The sequence below is a fragment of the Zalophus californianus genome, chromosome 3, assembly GCF_009762305.2.
Source record: "Zalophus californianus isolate mZalCal1 chromosome 3, mZalCal1.pri.v2, whole genome shotgun sequence".
NCBI lineage: Eukaryota > Metazoa > Chordata > Mammalia > Carnivora > Otariidae > Zalophus > Zalophus californianus.
Genome location: NC_045597.1, coordinates 194,338,252 through 194,352,204, shown reverse-complemented (window position 1 = coordinate 194,352,204; position 13,953 = coordinate 194,338,252). Strand labels below are relative to the sequence as shown.

General features: G+C 55.2%; 1 protein-coding gene across 20 annotated transcripts in view; it reads left to right on the top strand.

Annotated features, from left to right (window-relative positions):
* Positions 1-1,588: 1,588 nt before the first annotated feature.
* KIF1A (kinesin family member 1A) overlaps positions 1,589-13,953 on the top strand; it is a 99,971-nt gene continuing 87,606 nt past the window's right edge. For all 20 annotated transcript variants that reach the window (XM_027590356.2, XM_027590364.2, XM_035726726.1 and 17 more), the window contains exon 1: positions 1,589-1,720. The gene's annotated coding sequence lies outside the window, so the exon portion shown is untranslated. The remainder of the gene's footprint in view (positions 1,721-13,953) is intronic.

Genomic DNA, 13,953 nt, shown 5'->3' with positions numbered 1-13,953 from the left:
GAAATAAAGGGAAAGATGAGAAGATGAACAAAACTAAAATTTGGCTCTTTGGAAATATTTAAAAATATTAAAAAAGGAAAAAAGCAAATAAACAAAGTATAGAATAAAAAGGAGAAATAATTACAGAAGCAGTTAATATAAAAATGAATGTATGCTAGTAATTTTAAAAGCTCGATGAAATTGATTAGTTCCTAGAAACATGTAAAATTTGGCTCAAGAAATAGAGAACTCTACCAGATCAATAAATATGATGAAAATGGAGATGATAAAGTCCCCCCCCCCCATAGCTTTACTGTTTCTACCAAAAGTTTGGAAAAACAATAATTTCTCTTTCATGTAGGTGGTTCCAGGAAATAGAAAAAGAGAAATTGTCTGGGGGCCTTTGGGGGCGAGGGTGAGAAGGTGGTCTCCTTTACAGAGCGGGTATCTGTCTGTGCCCTTGTTACTTTGGGGGCGTACCGATGCTGCAAATCGAGGTGAAGCCCCCCTCCCTCACTGGGTCTTGTGAGGATTAGATGGGAAACTAAATAAAACCCTTAGGGCAGCGCCTGGCACCTGCCGAGGCGAGGCTGAGCCACAGGGATGCAGAGAATGCTGAGACAGGAGCTGGGGTGGAAAGGGTCCTGGGGGCCCCCGCTTTCACGATGGCATGACGTCACTGCACCCACCGCAGTTCCGGTGGGTGAGCTGGCCTGAGGCTTTGTCAAAGTTTGTACCCCTAGGGCGGCGAATGGAGGATGCTGGCAACAGAGATGTCAGTCAATCCCGGTGGCCCAGAAAGCGACTGGGGAGGTTGACGAAGGCCAGGTTTGCCAGTGCGGACCCGGAGCAGTGTGTGACTTGGTCCTGGGAAGTTAACCTGGGGAGAAAGTCTGGGCGGGGGTGACAGTGGGGACTGATGACCTGGAGAAGTGGGGCGGGCGGAGGGTGGGGGTCTACACCAAGGCATGATGGGAGGAGAGGCGGCAGCCTCCCGCCGGCGGGTTGCATCATCCCCGCCAGAAGAAATGTCTGCGATGCTCTGGTCCCCTCCAGTGCTCTGACCAAGACTCTAGATGCCATTTAAAATGCACCTGTTACACCCAGAGTCAGTGCTCCCTCCCTGCCCCCCACCACCCCTCCCTGCTGCAAGGAGCCCACTCGGGCTTTGTCCCTCTGCGACCAAGCGTTTGTGCTGCCAGCCTCGCCAGGAGCGGGGGGTGGGTGGGCAGGTGGAGATTTCACTAGAAAGAGATCAGAGTGGGGGAAGGCCCGGCGCGGGATCCGTGGCGAGTTCGGGTGGGGGGTGGCCTCGGGGCTGGGCGCCGCCTGGTCACTCTCCCCTGAGCGCGGGCGCGCGGGGACTGCGCCCGTGGAGGGGGCGCCGCGTCCGAGCCCCGTGTAGGTTCGCACCTCTCCACCGAGGAAACCGCGGTGTCGGCGGTGATGTCACAGCTCGGCTCCGGCCCCCTCCGGTCCCAGCCCCCTCCCCGAGGCGGCCGCGACGCCCGTCCCTCTCCCCGCGCAACAAACCAGCTGGCGGCTGGGGCTCCAGCGCCGCGCGCAGCCAACCAGCGCGGCGGGAGGGGCGCGGGGCGGGCCGGGCCGGGGGCGCGCAGCCCGTCACGCGGTGCCGCCGTCACAGCGCCCAGCGCAGCCCTGGAGCAGCAGCAGCTCCGCGCTCGGGGACCCGCGCCCATGCCCGTGCCCATGCCGGGCCGCCGCCAGTGACGCCGGAGAGGTAAGGCGGCCGCCCGCCTGGCCTCTCGCACCTGCGCTCCGCTTCCCACACCTGCATCAGCTGCGCCCGGCGTGGGGAGCTCACGCCCGGAGCCGCGTCCTTGTCACTGTCGGAGGCGCCGGCGCCGCGCGCGCGACCCCTTCCCTTCCCCCGACCCTCCCCCGTCCCTGAGGAGAACAATGGGGCAAATTCAGGGGTGTCCCTCTTTTATTCGAGTCCCGGCAGGGCCCTCGGAAAAGGCCTCGTAGCTGCGGCCTCTGCTGTGGCGGGGCTATCGCTGGGAAGGGCGGGGGTCGCCACGGGGAGGGCGCGCGCCGTCGGTGGTCTCTCAAGACGCCCCCTCCCTAGCTTCCGCGCTCCAGTCCTTTCCTGGAGAGGGGCCGCGGAGCTAGACCGGCGCGGGGTGGGGGGCGCAACGGGCAGGGGGAAGGGGAGAAGGGGAGAGCACGCGGATGGGGGCGCGGGGGAGCGCGCGGGGCAGCTGCCCGAGTCCCCCGGGTGGGGGAGGGCGGATGCTGGAGCCCAGAGCATAACAGAAGGGCGGGCGGGGCCGGCGGGGGCTGCGGCGGGAGGCCAGCTTCGTGCGCACCTCCAGGACTGCCCTTCACCATCCCCCCAGCCGCGTCCTCCTCCCGAGAGACCCTAGCTCCCTTCTAGAAAGGCTTGGGAGGGGCCGTCAGCGGAGGAGGCCTGCGTCTACGCAGCCAGCGCCCGAGTAACAGGTGTGGCCCGGCGGCGGGCGGGGAGGGGGCTGCGGGGCCGCCCGACTCGGATGACAGGGACGAGCATGCCGCGAAGACCCTTGGTCTCCCCTTTTAGGCTGCTGCTCACTCTCTCTCCTCCCACCCCAAACCAGCGGCGCTGCCAGTGCGCTGGCGAAGGCATCCCGGCGCGGAGGGAGGGTCTGCAGTCGGCTGGGCGCTAGGTGGGCGGGGGGGGGGGGGGGACAGCGGGCTGCAGGGGCGGGGGGGAGGGGAGGGAGGGAATGCCAAGTCATGGGGCCTGCTGGGCGCGGGCGCGACGTCGCCCCGGCGCGGACCCGATGCGCGCCCTCGTTCCCAGGAATAGCGACTTTCCCTGAGAGACTGGTGCCCCCTCCCCAAGGGGCGGCCCCCTCCAAGGGGTGCCCGCATTGCTGGGATTAAAGGCCTGATAGGGCATCGAACTGGATCTTGTAGCTGCGGGGAGTAGGTGCGGAGAGGTCCTGACGCTCAGGGCTGGCCATGTCCTAACCCGGGGGCGGGGGGTGGGGAGAGGACTCTGCAAGACCCAGAGCGCAGGCTCCTGCAGAGCAGTCCCACCCGACCCACCGTCCCTGCCCTGCTGTCCATCTGGCTAAAGGGGCTCTGCCAGGGCAGCTGTGCGCATCTGCCTCGCCTCTCAGCCTGAGAAGGCAGCTGCAGATTTGAAGGGAAGCTCTGGGGTCCAGGGGGGGGGGGGTTGGGGCTGTACCTGCGGCGGCCATTTTGCAGGTGTGGTTGGCCACCCTCCTTAGCTGGGGCTGTGGGGTGAGGGTGGTCAGGTGTGGAGCAGGTGTGGCGCCTGCAGTGGGGTGCAGTGTCTGCAGTGTAGGGTAAGGGATGCTGCGAGGGCCAGGGCCCAGGTCTGCTTTCGGTTGGGGTGAAGATCCAAGGAGGGTTGATGTTCGCAGGGAGGCCACTGGCTGAGAAACCCAGAGGGGTGGAGGGGACAGTCAGCCTCTACCTCGGTGCGAAGTCTGGGGAGGGTATTGGGCTCAAGACAGGGACAAGATGAGCAATGCTGTCCCCCATTAAGCCAGGATCTGAAGACTGGCAGTGTCTTCTGTGGGGTGTGGTCCACAGGACAGAGCCTGGGGTCAGGTTTGGAGTCAGGGCTCCCCAACCCCAAGACTCTCCGTGGGGAGGGGCTATGAGGATGGCCTGCCGAATGTCCGCTGTGTGCCCCCTTCCCCCACACTGGCGTGCTCCCACAGACTGAGCCCTGGGGCCTTGCACGGGGCCAGCCACATGGAGACTGAGCAGAGCTAGAATTTATCAAGACCCCTAGGACAGAGGACCCTGCCACCCTGCCTGGTCTCCCTTCAGGCTCCTGGTGTCACCACTGCTGACCCAGGGCTGATGATGGTAGAGCAAGGAAGTCCTCCCGTGGGTTCTGTGGAGGAGAGATGGGATTGGGGGAGGCACAGGGGGTGGGGGGCAGAGATGGGGGCAACACAGTTTCAGGAGAATGCCCTGCAGGGGGCTGGGGGGCTGCATAGGCTCCCTCAGTTTGCATCGGCCAGCCAAGGCAGGTGAGCTGGGTGTGACAGGGGGAGGGAATGTTCTGATGGGATCCTGGTACCACCAGATTGGGGGCCATGGAGGGGCTACGAGCTTTGGGAACCACGCCCTGGTCTTTAAGGATCAGGACACAGGCCTCCATGCCTGAGACCCCATACTTCTAAGAGTGGGGAGGGGCCTGAGCAGCCACCCCTGGGGTGGAGACTGGCGGGCCAGGGGTCACACAGCAGCTAGTGACCCCCAGGATGAGCACGTGGTTGTCCTCCTGCCCAGTCCTAAGTGCTCCCTAGAGGACTGCCCCATTTAGGGTTCTTAGACCCAAAGGAGTGGACCCCCACCCCCCACCCCCCTCCACTGTCTCCCTCTCCCCATCCATACCCAGGAGCATCTCAGAGCTCGGTTGGGGCTGGACCACACCCTGCTCCAAACCTCTTAGCTTGGCTGGGGTGCCCAGGGGCAGAGCCAGGCAGGTGGGTCTGTTCAGTACCCTGTTCTGTCCTATTAGCTGATGGGCCTCACCCCACAGGCAGGGCTGGGGTAGCAGGCAGAGGGTAAGGGTTGGGGTTGTGGGTGTGTGATCCACTGCCCCACCTGACCGAGCAGCTTTGCAGTTTAACTCCTGAACACCATGGGGATTCTGGCTTTGGGCACTACCCCCAGCTCGGGGACTTAGTAGAGGGGTCATTGCACTGGGTACGTTGGAAGGGTGGAGGGCACAGCTGAGGCTGAGCCCCCTGACCCCTCTGGGCTCCTCTCCAGCCCTTCCTGTGTGCCTCTGTGGTCATGTCCCCAGTGCCCAGCCAGCTTCCTCCCTGGCTTTGTAATCTGAGCCTCTCATGAGCCCCTTGCCAGCCCCGGAGGCCTCACTAGGTACCATCCCTGGGATGGATCAGGATTTACCTGCTGCCTGGGTGGCTAGGCATCCGAAAGGAGGGGCTGTCGCCTCTGTAAAGCCTCTGCCCCCTGGATTTAATCTCTTGATAATCCTGGCCTGGAGTCCAGCTGCCCAAGCTCTGCCCGCCCTCCCCCTCCCCCATTCAGAGGCGGCGGGGCAGGGAAGCGCCCCTGCCCTGCTCCCCTGCTAGGTTTCAGGGCTCCCCCAGGTGTGGGGAGGGCTAGCAAGCCCCACATCAGTCACCCAGTGCATGCCCACACACACAGAGTCCCTTACATTCAGTCTCAACACACTCCCCCATGCACACTCACAGACTCTTACCCTCCCCGTCTCACACACACTCGTACGCATCTTCACACATGTACACTCACATCTGCTCAGACGCACTTACCCAGCCTCACCCTCTCACACTTACACAGTTTTACACAGACAGCCTCACACACCCACACGCACTCTTACATGCTCGCACACTCACCCACACGTGTACTCTCACACACACAACCCCCCACATATCTTATGGTTTTACACACTCACACACGCTCGCACACTCACCTGTACATGCACTCCCTCGCGCACGTGCGCACATGCACACAGCCCTCACTTGTCTTTGTTCCTGCCTCACCCTCTTCCTTCTCTGAGGCATTCCACCCAACCTCCACAGGAAGTCCCCGGACCCCCCCAGATTCCACCACCTTGAAGCCTCCTGCAAGCCCCCAAGGTGTCCCTCCACCCCCACTGTGGGCGGGGTGGGTCGGGGGAGAAAGTGAACATTTATTGGGTGGAGACTTGGGAGACCTCATGGGGCGTTCCCAAGACCCTAACCAGGCAGGTGGTGCCCTGCCACGTCTCAGATCTGCAGACTAAGGCCCCCTGGACCCCATCCAGCTGAGAGTCCGTCCAGCTCCCTAGACCCCAGACTTCCTGCCTGCCTCAGCACCCTTCTACCCCCGTCCCCCGACCTGCCCTCCACCCCACTCTAACCCCCTCACACCTCCACCCCACCCCTCTACCCCATCCTCAACCTGCCCCTTACCCCTCTCCTCTACCCCCACCACCCCACCCACTGCCTCTACCTGCCCCTTCAAGTCCCCACTCCATACCCACTGCCCCCACCCACCCCAGGCAATGCAGGGCCTCACACACAGTAGGTGCCCAGTAAATGCTATTCTCTTGTTGAGCCAGTTGCTTTAGCCCAAGTGGTCCATTTTCTGTGGGCCCGGAGAGAGGAGCTGCCTCCCTGGCCGCATGCGGGTTGTCTGTGTGTCTTCATGTCTCCCATTTAGGGCCCAGCGGTTCCTGAGGCAGGTACCCCCTTGCTCTGGATCTCCTGTGAGGCTCCTGAAATGCAGTGCTAGGGCTGGGGTGGGAATGGGTCCGACTGCTCCTGCAGAACCCTCTCCCTTGAGTCCTGCCTTTGGCCTCTCAGAGGGAGGCTGATGGTGCCCAGGAGGGCCTTAGTGGGGTGTCAGGAGCCCTGTCCCCACTCTCAGGTCTCAGCCCTGCCCGAAAAGCTCAGGTGGGCCTCAGTTTCCTTCCCCATCTGTCATCAGCTCAGCCAGGATGGTGAGGGGCAGGGCAGGGCCATCAGTGCCCAAGGCCAGTGGGTCGGGGGGACCAGGTCTCTGAGGGGCCGTCGTGGGGCTGGGGCAGCGGGGTGACTCAGCTGCTCTGTGTCATCTGGTCCTCATTCTCTGCCTGCTTCTGAGGCCAGGGCCACCGCATCGCCTCAGGTCCCCGGTACCTGGAAGGTGACAGGATGAGCAGGGACGTGGCCACGAGACCAGGACCGGGGGAGAAAACCTGGGGCCTGCTCTCTGCTGCATGAGCTCCATCCTGAGGCAGGGCAGTCCTCCGTAGAATTGATTTCTGCAGCTCCCTGTCATACGCTCTCTTCTGCTCTTTCCTGGTACCCACACCCAGGAGCCACCGCTATCCTGTCTCCCTCTAGCCCGCGCACTGCTCCCCACACCCCCTGGGCTGGCAGCTCTGTTTCTCGACCCAGAGCTGCCCCTTTCTTGGGTTCCTGACTTGTGTGAGGTCCTGAAAATGGGGCTGAGCCTTTGGCTGTGGGACTGGGTCTCTGCTCTGTCCTCACACTGGGTCCGGGTGTGTCTGGCGGCACACTCCCCCTCCGTAAACACCCCCCTCGGAGCGCGGAGGCGTCAGCGTCCCCCCCACGCCTGCACTTGCTCAGGAGCAGCGTTCCACCCCTCGTGCGTTTCTGTTTTTTCCTTGACTTTACGCGGTGGTCGTCTGGTCTTCATCCTGTTTTTTCTTTTTTTTTCTCTCCTATATCGTGGCTCCTTGTTTGTGTCCTGTTTTCTGGGCAACTTCTGGGCTTCCTTTTTGAGTTCTTTTTGGGGTTGTTTATCTCCGCACTTACCTGCTCATCTCTAAGAGCTCTCTCTTCCCCGTCCCTATCTCCCTGCTTCACGGCGTCCTGTTCTTGTTTTGGAAGTGTATTATCATCTGGAAACATTCTGAGTATTCATAGAGGTATTTTTTGTTCGTTTGTTTCTTTTTTTTTTTAAGATTTTATTTCTTCATTTGACAGAGAGAGACACAGCGAGAGAGGGAACACAAGCAGGGGGAGTGGGAGAGGGAGAAGCAGGGAGCCCGATCCGGGGCTCGATCCCACAACCCTGGGATCATGACCTGAGCCGAAGGCAGACGCTCAACGACGGAGCCCCCCAGGCGCCCCGTGTTTGCTTGTTTCTGCCTCTGTTCTGTGGTTTATTTCTTGCTCCCTGCTGGTTTACTACGGTCTTCGCCTTCGAAGCTCTTCGCTCTGCTGGTGTGTGGGGCAGGCCCTGTGGGCCCGTTCGTGAGGCCCGTGGGGTGGTAGAGCATGCCGCCGCTGGCTTCCCAGCTGAGCTCAGCGTGCGGGTGAGGAGGCATGCGCCGGCAGGCTTTGCTTTAGGTCTGAAGCGCTGGGAGCTGGATCCACGTAGTTCTGTGCCCCTCCTACAGGACGCGGGGTGTCAGCGTCCACACTGAAGCTCTCTCACCACACGTCTTCTTCCGTGTCTGGGGAGCCGCGGGTCTGGGGGGGGTGGGCAGCCCCTGTCCTCTGTGGGGGTGGGCGGCTGGGAGAGGGGTGAGGGTCCCACGGATCCTATGGTGGTTCTGCTCTGCAGACAGACTTACACCCACGACGTCGTCTCCAGCCTCACATCCTGCCCCTGCCCGCCACTGGCCGCATTGAGCCCTCGAGTCCAGAAGGTCCCTGCTGTTGTGCCAGCCCACTCTGGGCCCTCCAGAAAGGTTGTTAGGGGCCTGAGGTCATGGGTGACGCCTCTCCCCTGCCCCTCACCACAGGGGTGACTCGCCAGCGTGCTCTGCTCTCTATTTCATGGGGCCTCAAGAGTGAGCCTGGCAGCGCATGGCAGGCCTCTAGCCCAAGGTCCCCTCGCCCTTCTGAGGGGCCCAGCAGCAGGCCTGGCATGGGCTCTACTGTACATCTGTTGTAATACTAAGAAAAACGAGTTCTGTTTTTCCCCCAACTTGCGGGAAAACCGGTGTTTCAGGGAGAGGTGCCGTGTTGGTGGTCTGTTCTAGGCTGTGCTGCTGGTCTGGGAGGCAGACAGATGCCAGGGTGCAGGTTGGTGCAGGCAGCTGGTCTCAGGGCTCAGGCCGCCTTTGCCTGTCTATTTGTCCGTAGAGGTCTGGCTTTTGCTTGGCTTCCTGCCCACACTCCATCATGTTTATGCAGAAATGTGAAATAGTCCAAGAGCCCTGAGAAATAGACTGAGTTCCTTGAGGGGCTGGTCTCATCCTCTGTGTCTGCAGTGACCTGCCTGCGGTGGGTCCTCAGCGTGTCTTCACCAAGTGAAGAGGTTCAACTCCCCTCCTTCCCCAGGGGCCCTGGCTCGTGGCTCCGGGTGTCCCTCTCCCATGGTCCTTACCATCAGTCATGTTCTCATCCACATGCATGACCACTGTCGCCTGGCCCCTCTCATCCTCTCTCTTCCTGCTGCATGTCTCATGGTTGCAGCCTGGACCTTGTCACCCTCAGACACTGAAGGTGCCCCCTCGTAGGGCTGGCAGGGCAGACCCTCGAGGCTCCGGAGCCCTTTTGAACAGCTCATCGGGCTCTTCTTGGGCTCTGGCATGCTCCCCACCCCTCTCCTGCTGGCCTAGCTTTGAACCTGCAGCTAGCTGGCCATCACTCCTGCACATGTCCGACCCAGCACCTGCAGCCGTATGATTCTCCACCCCCAGAGGGACCATTCCACACTTGCTTGTGTCCTCTCAAACTTCACACCCAGCGCTGTTGAGGGGAGCTGGCCCTTCCTGCCACTCTCCAGCATGCGGTGTGTCTGACACAGTGACCCCAGCACCACACCTTCAGACCCCTCACCTGCAGACCTGCCCCCTGCCACAGGCAGCAAGGCCTTGCTCCATGCCCTGCCAGGTCAGCCTGATTGCTTGCTCCCCTTCATGGCAAGACTTATTGAGAGACGTTATTATGTGATAGGACATATGAGAAAGAATCCAGAATATTTCCACAAACGGCCATGTGTGCACCCTCAACTTCAGAGATGAAGCATTTCCAACATGCTCCCTGGTCCCTGGCACTTAGAGCAACTGCTCCCCTAACCCTCACAGAAGGAGGAGGAGGGGGCTCTGTTGTGACCCCACCTTGCAGACTTGGTGGAGGTCCACATCAAGGCGTTGGCAGCACCCAGTGCCTCAGACTCCTGACCTGACCTGGAGGTTCTCACCACCCAGACTTTGGCACTCAGCAGACCCAGAATTCCATCATTGACCCCTGGGCTCCAGGTAGCGTCCCTTGTGAGTGTGAAGCCCTGTGTGGGCTGCATCTTGCTGGGCAAGTGACATTTGCTGTTTGTGAGATTCCCAAGGACTATGGCTCTGCTTCATTCACGGTCACATCTGGACAGCCACGGTGTGACTAGACTGCTGTTTGTCCAGTCTGCAGTCGGTGGACAGTCAGGCTCTCCCATCTCCTCCCCCTTCCCCCCTCTTTCTCCTTTTTGCTGCAGAAGCTTCCGTGTTTGGGGACATTTCTCCTGTGATCATGTACATGTATAGCGGCACAGTGACTGTCTGAGTCTGCCACGTTTACTGGATATCTCCATGTTGTTTCCAAAGTGGTTGTGCTAATGAGCTGTTCCCAAGTGGACCGTGCTGTTCCCATTGCTCTTTCCTTATAACCTTTCATGTTGCCATGTGTTTTAATGTTGTGATCTGATGGATATGTTTTTTTGTTAAGATTTTATTTATTTGTTTGAGAGCAAGTGCACACATGCACAAGCAGGGGGAGGGGCAGAGGGAGAGGGACAAGCAGACTCCCCGCTGAGCACAGTGCCCGGTGTGGGGCACAATCCCAGGACCCTGAGATCGTGACCTGAGCCAAAGGCAGACGCTTAACTGACTGAGCCACCCAGTCGCCCCTGACGGATATGGTTTTGAGCCACACTTTCTTGATGACCATTGTGGTTGAGGGTTTTGTCCTGTAAATTTCCTGTTCATACCTTTTTGCCATTTTTTGGGTGTTCTTTTTTGTTGTTGTTGTTGTTTGATTTTTGTGTGTTCTGCACATAAACCCTTGTCAGTTAGATGTGTGGCAGACATCTCCAGGCAGGTGAACTTCCCTTCACCCATTAAGGGTATCTTGATTTCTGGACTTTTCCTTTCGGTGCCTTCTGTGGGATGCATCCTCGAAGGAGAATATGGAGATACCGCTTTTTTTCATTATCTTCCAAAACTGTTGTTCGCATTTAGGTCTTGAGTCTGCATGGAATTTGATTTGGTATAGAAAAGGAATCTAATTTTGTATTTTTCCATACGGCTAGCCAGTTGTCTTTGTCTGTCTGGGCTGCTATAACAGAATACCACAGACTTGACTTGTAAACAACAGACATTGACTTCTCACGGTTCTGAGGCTGGAAGTCCAAGATCAGCGTGCCGGCAGGGCCAGGTTCTGGCAAGAGCCCACTTCTAGGTCGCAGACGGCCCACTCCTCACTGGGGAGAGGAAGCAAGCCCTCGTGGGGCCTCTGTAAGGGCACTAATCGCATTCGTGAGGCCCACCCTCATGAGCTCATCTACGCCTAAGCACGTTCCAGTGCCCCCCGTTTCCTAGTCCCGTCCCACGCTGGGGGTGGGGTCTGGGCCAGGAGTGCGGGGCCACACACATTCAGGCCATACCCAGTTTCCTTCTGTACCCCTCCTCCTTCCACAGACCTGCAAAGCTCTCTTTGTCTGCTCTCAAAAGGGCTGTGTCTGTGTAAGTCTGCTTTTGGGTCCCTTCTGTTACCCTGCTGGTGGCTTACCTTGGCCTGGCCACCCCATTTTAGTTAACTGTACCTTTATATTAAGTTTTGATTCCAGGAGGGCATGTTGTCTTCTACCCTCTTGTGTTTCTTCAAATGGGTCATTGGTATTCATAGCATCTCACTCTTCCAAAAACCGTTTTAGCAGCAATTTGTCTAGTTTCATAAAAAGTCTGGTTGAGATTTCATTTGAAATTACATTAAAAAAATTACATTGAGTTTTTGATTCATTTGAGTGAAAATAAATGTTTTAAAGATACTGAAATTTTCCCATGCGTAGGTTATAGTTCAATTATTTAGGTTTTCTATATTTTTGTGAAGGCTAAAAATTTCCTCATAAAAGTGACATTTATTATGATAAAGGTACTATATACTTTGGATTATTTTTTTAAATGTACCTTAAAAATTTTTTTTAACTATTTGTCCCTAGTGTATTCCAACATGGTTGGTTTCTAGCAACTTTGTGGCACCTTCCAACTAATTCAAATAATTTGTCTGTGGATCCTCTTGATTTCTGTGTCAATAAGCAAATAGTCTGCAAATGATGACATTTTGGGTTTCATTTCCAATCTGTATTTTGTCATTGTTGTTTCTTTTTCCTGCTTTATCACTCTGGCTAGCACCACTGCTGCAATGTGAAATAGAAGTGAAGACAGACATCCTTAACTTGTTTCTGAATTTAAAGGAAACGTTCCTAATATTTTACCATTAAGTGTGATGCTTGGGTAGGCTTTTAGTAGGTGCCTATTTTGAGATTAGAGATTTCTTTTATTTCTCATATTGCCAAGAGTTTTATCATAAACAGATTTTGAAAATTATTGAATGCTTTTTCAGCACCTATTGAGGACCTCATTTGGCTTTTTTTCCTTTAATTGGGTATGGGGTGAATTATATTAATAGATGTCCTTAATTTAAACCATATATATATTATCATTTTGATATTCTTGGAACAAGCCTACTGCATTATCCTTTTTATTTGCTGCTGGGCCTTCTTGCTAATGTTCTGGACTTTTATATCTATGTTTGTTAGTGAGATCAGGCTCTGATCTTCATTTCTCAAATTTTTTTGTCTGATTTGATGCCAAGGTCATAATCTCTCTCCCTCTGCCTCCCTCTTTCCTGTTCTCTTAAAGAGTTTGTATGAGATTGGAATTAGCTAGGTTTTTTGAATGTATGTTAGGGCTCACTTGTAAAAAGTGTCTGAGTCTCCTGCTTTTTTTGGTAAGTAGATTCTTAAACTATTCAATCAACTTCTTTAATTGTTGTAAGAAAATTCAGGTTCCCACTGACTAATTTTTCTCCTGCTTATAGGTCATCTTTTCCTGCTTCTTGGCATGTGTGTAATTTTTTTAAAAAGATTCGTTATTTATTTAAGAGAGCGCACACACATGAGGTGGGGGAGGGGCAGAGGGAGAGGGACAAGCAGACTCCCTTGCTGAGCAGAGAGCCCCACACGGGGCTCCATCCCAAGACCCTGAGATTATGACCTGAGCTGAAGGCAGATGCTTAACCAACCGGGTCACCAGGTGCCCCAACTTTTTTTTATTGGGTCCTAGACATTTCTACATTGTGGAGTGTCTGAATTATGCTTTCTTCCCAGAAAGCATGTTGGGCTTTGTTTTGGCAGGTAGTAAATTACTTGAGATAATTTAATCCTTGAAGACCTGATTTTAAGCTTTCCTAGAGTTACTCTGGAGTAGATGTCACAGGGCTAGTTAAGCCCACTACTGAAGTATGATTTCTTTGGGGTGTCTACTGAATATCTGGGGTGGAGGGATGAAAAGGACTATTATGGCTGGTAGATGCACAGATAACTTTCTTATTTTATGTGAACTTTGGGAATCCCTGTGTCTTCTTTGCCTGGACTACCTGAGGATGGGCTAGTCCTCTACAAAGACTGAAGGCTCCCCTATGCAAATATTTTGACCTTTGCTATCTAGCAACTCTTTCCTTTCTAGAACTCTGACCCACAATTTCCAGCTGCCTCAAACTACCCAAACTCTAGCCTCCATCTCCTCAGCTCATCAAAGCTGCTGAGCTATCAGGGTTCTACCTTCCAAAACCTGAGGTCTGGAAATTGCCTCTGGGCAGATTTAGAGTAATTGTAGGGTTTCCCTTGTATGTTTCCCTTCTCTCAGTGATCACAGTTCTGCATTGCCTGCTGTCCAGTGTCTAAAAGCAGGTATTTTCATACGTTTTGTCCAGTTTGCTAGTTACTGTTTACAGTGGGAGTTTAAGTGTGGCCCTTGTAACTCTCATCATGGCTGAATGTGGAAATGCCCGGAGGTTTACTGGTAGTATTTTCATTATCATTCACTACTAAGTCGATTTATAGCTCCATCATGATTTCTTCTTTTGTGTATTCATTATTTAGAGGTTTACTTTTAATTTTTCTAAACATAGGTTTTTTTTAATGGTCTTTTACTGATTTTTAATTGTCTTCAAATTACAAGGTGCTTTTGGTCCAGAGTCTTTGATACTTATTAGTTGTTTTGTGACCTACTATGTGGTAAAATGTTGTAAGTGTTCCATATGTGTTAGAAAAGAATGTGTTTCTCTAATTTGCAAGAAAAAGAGAGCACATGTGTTCATTAGTTCATGATTATCATGTTCAGACCGTCTACATCCTTGTTAAGTATGTCTGTTTGGTCTGTCAATTAGTGAGCAATGTTAAAATTAGTTAAAGTTCCTGCCATGATGAATTAGTGAATTCTTTCATGTTGCATGACTCTTAACCTTGGTTTTATGTTTTCATTGTGTTGTCTCTCTGGGACCATTC